Below are 7,462 nucleotides of genomic sequence, written 5' to 3' on the forward strand. Positions count from 1 at the left end.
AACAAAGTATTTCAAGTACTTAATTGCACTCATAGCTGTGGTCTGGTGAAAAAAAGGGTAAATTATATGAATTGCAGTTTGTTGCTTTTCAATGCTTTTCTCTTTCCAGGTCGTCTGATTTTTATCTGCATTAGGACGCAAAGTTGGTTTATATAAGCCCATAGTAACTCAGGACATTGTGTTGTATTTTTGCAGTGTTGCTTTATTTACTTTCCAATGTTATTAATTTTATTATGTAGTTGTGGGATTATGTAATGATAACAAAATCAGTATATACATCTGAATTTGAGAAACGTAATAATCGGTTTGATTTTTAGACAATTTAATCTAAACAGAGTCAGATCTTATAAAAGTAATTCATCACAGGTTTTATGCTTTTCCCTACCTAACAGTAATCAGCAGCCTCAGAGTTCAGAGTTTTGTATCAAATCTGAAAAATTCCAGATCTCTAAGCCTTTCAGTACACCAGTATTAATGTAAGTAGTAAAGCTGAATAAATAGATGGATGTAGTCTTTAGCATGGAATGGAAAGAAAATTTTCCAATACTGCTTTTGTTTACTGCTGCTTGGATTATAGTTGCTTTCGCTTCTTTTCTGCTATAGGGCTAAACCATAGAAATAAAAGAAGTACATTCTACCTCCAAACCAGAGAAATACAGTTCACTAAGATTTCTAAAAGGCAATTAAGGTAAATATGTTTGGCAATTGATTTAATTGCAAAAATACCATATTTGCTAATAACTCAAATTTCTCTGAGCTTTAAGTTCTTAAAAGTATGTATTGTCTACAAAAAGGTTGGAAAATTGTGAATTTTCTTTTTTTCCTTCTTTTTCTCTTTTTTAAAAAGAGGTTTTCTTTTTGAACACTCAAGATTGTAGCTTTTTCTTCAGTAATTTTATTACCAATGTTAATAGTGTTCTAAAATATTTTTCTTTAATAATTTGTAAATATTCTGGGAAGAATGGTAGGATACCTCATAAACCCTTGTGATGTGGATGAGAAAATCTGTTCAGAGAAAATCATAGCAGTGATCGGCAAAACTGGTTACATATAGTTTGCTTGTTTGGCATTTCTAATTGAAAGGACTTGATGATGTGGGGCTCCTGAGAAATTCCATGTGTTACTGTATGGAAAACAGAAGGTACAAGTGACAGAAGGAGCAGGAGATAAAGTAGTTTAGCTCATCACCGTCCTAAGGTAGCTGCTGGGGAGCACAACTGTGATGGGTTGGACACAGCATGTTATCTTCACCTGCTTGGAAAGGTGTCTGGGAAGGTCAGTGGTAATGAGCGTTGCTTTAAACACCTGCCTCCTTTAGAGAAGACTTTTTTTGTTACTTGTTCTGTGCAAAGCAGTATCTGTGGCTCATGCCTTATCTTACATTCTTGCAGAAGCCAGTGTCAGTCTCCTGATTGTCCACAATGGGAAACGGAAGTTATTTGCATATTTTCTTGAAGTGAAGATTTATTGTGCCTGGAGAGCAGGCAGAACCAAGAGTTCCTGTGACAGTACAGACAATATATAGACAGATTATTGTCTAGGTGCTTGAGAAGTAACGTGCAATTTTAATATCTCAGTAATGGTTTAGTAACAATGGCAGAGGGGTAAGAACAAGAGAAAGAGAGCAGCTATAAATAATGGAATTCTAGGGGTTAGATTTTGTTTTGCTTTAAACCTTTTCTTGGCTGAGGACCTGGGGTTTTTTTGAGAAAACATTCCAATATTCGGCCAAATTGCTGTTTATGCAAAGTACTTGAACTGATACTCCTGCACTGTGTAAGTGGCAGTTAGGCAGCAGGAGACTGAGGCCTCCCAGCTCTGGGACTTGCCTCAGTGCTGCATTATGGCTTTTGGTTATATTGTCAAACTTTTGGGGTTACTTCCATTTCAGTACCCAGTTTTGGAAACTAGGCTGTCTCTAGGTGGTGAAATGGGAGAAAAGGACCTTCAGAGGTCTTCAGATTTATCTTCCTCTCTTTACTAGGGAGGGAGTCAAAGAAGATTGGTTACATACCAACGCTATTTTCAGGACGTGGTTTGGACAAAGTTAACTGCTGGACTGAAATTTAAAGCTGTATTCTTGACATCATCCCCTTCCCCAGCATACGTTCCCTGCCCTGCATCTCTGCTTGAGTCAATTAAGGTACTAATTTTATTTCAGAGTAGGCTTGTTTATCTCACTAATGCAGCAAACGGATATTGTTTTCCTTTTTTTTTTTCTTCTTGGAATAATTGAATTCATTCATTTTTGATTAAATGAGTGCCAGAGTCTGTGGAATGGCAGAGGGAAGAGTGAAATTGTGTGACTGAGTTTGAAAGGGAAAGAGCCAGGAAGGAAGGAGAGAGCAGAAACAAGCTGTAATTTTGGTTCAGGCATGCTGTGAATCCTTAGCTCTTACAATCTTAAAGTGAGGTGGGAGGAGTCCATTCTACAAGTGATTTACTACTGAGTAATAAAAGCATTCATGTTAACATTTAGAAGGCAGTAGGTCTTAAATACTTAGCTAAATTAACTAGATCCTTTTCTGAATTAAAACTGGTTGACTGCATAAGCAAAAAGATTATTTGAATTAGGAATGTATTAAGTAGTAGAATAAGGTAGGAAGTAGCTTCTAATAAACTGCTTTGTCTCTTAGGAATGCCTATTATGCTGGAAAATCTTGCAGTTGCCAGTTTTAATTATTGTATGGGAATCAGGCTGTCATATAGAAGAAGCAGTTTCACATCCTTCCTTACCTCTCCTGTGCTCAGTTCCAGACACTCGTTCCTGTCTTGTCCTGCAGGCTTTTGTGTATTTGAGCTAATTTGCTAGCTGACCCAAAGGAAGCTTTTCAGTTTATTAGGTTGGATTATTTTTCTGATATGTTGACAAATTTAATGATGTTGGCAGGTAGTCTGATAAGGAAGTAGGGGTAGCAGGACTATGCTATGCCTTTGTTTCGCAGCAGCAAGCAGCTAGAATTGGCTAATCTGCATGATTGTATCATATCACCAGAGCATGTAATGGGATCCTTTTAGTGGAATTGCACGCTTAATGAAAATACACACTGCAGTTCTTGTGTGTGTCAATGTTGCATATTCTGTCTTGTTCTGGGTACTATGACATAATGGTGAAGTCAGAGCAAATATGTATATATGGATGTGGGTAGTATTTATCTTTTTTAAAGATTGGTGTCTTTAAATTTGAGAAATTTGCTCAAGCAAATCCTGCTATACTCTTAGGGTATTTACATGGAATAAGAAAAGTGAAATTTTTAAGGGTAAGTCTTTTCATCCTTTGACTGTTTAACCAGGAATATTTTTATGTACCTACAACAATGCAGGAAGGTACTGAACATTTGCCTGTGTCTACTAGAGTGCCTTGGTGTGTACCATATAAAACAGGTGTAGCTCTGTTAAAGTAATTGGACCATTACCTTTAAAACAGATGCTAAAATACTGTGTTGAGCTGGGTTCAGAAAACTCAACACCTTGCAACATCAAATATAGTTGGACACTTTTTGCTATTTCACTGTGTATCTTCACTCCTGCAGGAACATACATACAAGCAAAATCTAGTGGTTTGGATATGCTGGTAAATCCAGAGTAATGCTCTTATCATGAGAGAACAAAAATGTTAATCCTCAAAATACCTTATTTACCCTCAGACTCTTTCAGAAAGGTGAGGTAGATTCCTTAGTCTTTCAGCTGTCTTAATTCTAGGTTTCAGCATAATTTGCATAACTAAAGAGTTTGGCCTTAAAGAGACAGCCTTTTCTTTGTATTGCATGAGAGAAAGGAACGAATTTTTCTAGCTTTTCAAAGCGAGCTTCTTTTATTGAATTGCAAAAGTTCCATGCCTGTTGTAATTTTTACAATGCCTTTGAGATGGATCAGCTAGTGGGTCTTAGTCATAGCCTATCACTTATGTGTAAAGTGCATGCATATATTTTTTCTTGCTTTGCTAAAAGCTGTGCTGCTGACATGTACTAAAGCTGAAAATACCTTCATCCTCTGAAGACAATGCCTGCCTTTTTAAAATTTTCGGGATAAGAGATTCCCTGCCACTGAAGGCTATTGCTTGCATGACAGATACTTCAATCATAGCAAATAATTGGCATTGCAGGGAAAAGAAGTATTTTGGTTTGATAATTGAATAGCTAATTCAAAATAGTCTTATCTTACTGATACCGTGCGGAGGATTGATGATACTTGACTATGAGTAAGCAGTACACAGAGCAGTTATAAGGTCAAAGAGTTTGAAGGGGCATGTACTGCACTGAACACCTGATTTACAGAGTACATACTTTTGCTTTAGGCTTCTCCAAAGCTCCATCGATCAGCCGACTGGATTGGTAAAGCAGCTGAAGTTTTTTAAAACCTTGGCCAGAGTCACCAGTGCTGATTTTGCACCACTAAAAGGCTTAGGAGAAACCTATTGCTCCTGAATTTTCACTGTTGTTGAAGTGAATGAAAAATGGCTACAGTGCATAGGATGATCTTGGGAGATGTATACAGTCTCTAAAAAAAAAAAAAATTCCTCCCTTTTTTTACTTCCACCCAGAATAATGGGTTGTTTCAATGGACTTCCCCAGAGTCTAATTTCTTCCTTTTCATTAGGAGATTTGTTGTCAAGTATAAAACCAAAGAGATTGTGCAACAGTTCAGAAAGTACGCACACAGATTTACCGTCTTCTAACGTGTAAGCCCACGCATATAGAACTTTTTAAGTGAATGTGTAAGTTTTTAAAGTGGCATGTGAATAGCATTCTGTCTCTTAAAATGTATTTCAAATAAATGAATATTTGATGACATAAGGAAGAGGAACTTGGCAGGGTTTTAGTTTTAGAGTTGATATAATTCAGAGAAGTGCCTTGGAGTAAGGAGGCTGGTGCCAGTCCACTGCCTGAACTGACTTCTTTTTCTATACTAGGTTGAGGGTTAGTCAAAGGATTGATTTACCGGTGTTTAATTTCCAGAGGGCAAGAAGTCAGTGAAATTCCTTTACAATTATTAACAGATTGATTAGATTTAGTGAAACAGAACTTACAATAATGTAATTTATTTTGGAGGGCTTCTAGAATACAACAGCTTCTTTATTCTCCTTCAAGTGGGTTGTTTAAATGCCAGCCGTAGAATACCACAGGAGGCTGAAGAAATAATCAACGAGAGATGTAGACACAGATAAAGGTAATTCTTGAGTAATATTATATTTTGTTTTGTTTTTAAAAGTAATCGAGGATTATCTTGTAGTGGATATATTTTTATAAGGGAGAAATGCTGTCATTCCCCCCCCCCCCGCCACGTAACGCGGACTTGTGCATGAATGACATTTCCAGCCTCTACCTGGATTCTGGGTGTGTTTTTTACTGCTTCTAGAGATTGTAGGCAATGCTCCTAAGGACTGCCTGCTGTAATGGTTGCCGTTGTTGCTGAATACTTGTCATTCTTCTAAGAAAGGGACAGGGTGGAGGAAGAGAGTGAAGGTCCCCTTGGGTCATGTAGATGAGATAAGGAGCGATTGTTTCTGAATAATGAAGCAGTAACATGCTGGATACAGAAGCACTGAGCAGTTTCACCAGCCGGTCTTGTGGCTTTGTGGGAATTATGTGCCCTGCTGATACCCTCCACTGAGTACCTGCCCTGGCCGCACAGGCTCACTCTGGGCAGATGTAAGCACACTCCCGGAAAAGTGCAGCTCCCAAGTAGTTCTGAATCATTGTGAATATTTGGTTGTGATGACAGTAGCACTCCACATGGATCCACTCCAGAGCTTGCCCAACATGACAAGAAGCTGCTAAGTTATAAGCACTCAGCTATCTTGTGGTTGAAGTGAGTGGCCCTGAGGCAAGACCTTGTTGCCTGGTGTGGGTGATACAGCTGCGCACTAAGTTAAAAAAGGAGCCATGGGACTGTGCTAGCCATGGCCCTTCATCTCAAGACAACTGTAATAATAATAATAACAATAATATGTGTGCCTGTGTTGGTGAGACATGAAAGTATGTAGTACTGTACCACAGGATACTCTTGCAAAATGAAGTGTGAATGTAGCTATTGTGCTCCAAAGAAGGCTGGGGCTTCTCCAGTATGGATGTGACAGAAATATGCCTTACAGCCTAGGCACTGACATGTCCATCTCAGCAAACTGAGTAAATAAGTAGCCAAGGTAGAAATCTGTGTGGAGTTCTGTGCTTAAACTCCTACACAAGTCACAAAATTCATGTCTGGCTGCTTAAATGTGTCTGGTGATACACCTGTCCTAACTTTTATTTCCATGTAATGCTCTTTGAACACTCTTGAGGAATGGTAGAATTTTATTAGTGGTCCCTCTTGAAATGGGCCAAATGTGTAGCCAAGCATGCAGAATTGGTGAAGCCAGAGATCAGTTAAGAAGAAGGGACCTGGCTTGGTGATCCAGAGATCAGGCTTGACTCAAGAGAAAACGGAGAATGGGAAACACTGGATTTTACTCTGTACTCTAGGGTCTACCTCCACATTTTATTAAGAAAAACCTGAGCAGCCAGGCTGCCATCCTGAAATTTGCAAGATTTGTACTCAGACCTTCTTGGACTGAGAAATGCTTAGATTTTGGCCTTTCTATATCCTTGATCTGTGCTCTAATAAAGCTTTAGGGCACAAAGTGTCTGTATTACCAAAGTGCAAAAGGAGGCACTTCCTATTAAGTTGTGGGTTTTTTTAAAGATACTTTATCCTGGATGGAGCATTGGTTAAAACAGGATAGTATATAATTTGCTGTCATCTGTTCTTCAGGGATGAAGTAATAAAAATGTTAAACCCAAGACAAATGTTAATTAAAATATAGGTAAGGTGTAGTGAGGAGCAAATAATAAAAGAAATCTGTTATCAATAAGTTATTTTCAAGAATTATTATCAAGAATTAGAGTCACATTTGAGCAAGGAGCCTACGAGCTAGTGCCCATATATATTTCACATGCATGGATGCATAATATTACATAATTGATATATAATGATACATAAACTACAAGTTTTCAAAAAACACAACATGGGTCTATTATACTTCCCATTTTTTAGTGGGAATATTAGCTTAAAGGGGGGTCTGTAACTGGACATAATAAAAACAATTGATGAACACTGTAATTCCAGGATATAAATTAGGTAGAAATGGTAAAGTAGATTGTGCTAGTTTAGACATGATTTTAAAAAAGCTTACTGTCAAATAAAGTAAATAACAACAAGATTGTTGCCTGCTGAACTTTATAACAGGTATTACAGAAACTGTCTGGACTGAAAAACTGTACCTGCATAGAAAGAGTATACTGTTAGAGCAGTGCTAAGAACCACTTTATTTGGAAGGTGACAGAGGTGTGCTAAGAAATACCAGAAACAGTAAGAGAGGAAAAAAACTTAGTAAGCTAGTGACGTCAGTTGTTTCTATAGAAACTGGAGGCATGTTACCTCAGGGCTTGATGCAGAAACTAAATTTGTAAACATTACAAATGAC

Source organism: Falco cherrug, chromosome 5, assembly GCF_023634085.1.
Source record: "Falco cherrug isolate bFalChe1 chromosome 5, bFalChe1.pri, whole genome shotgun sequence".
NCBI lineage: Eukaryota > Metazoa > Chordata > Aves > Falconiformes > Falconidae > Falco > Falco cherrug.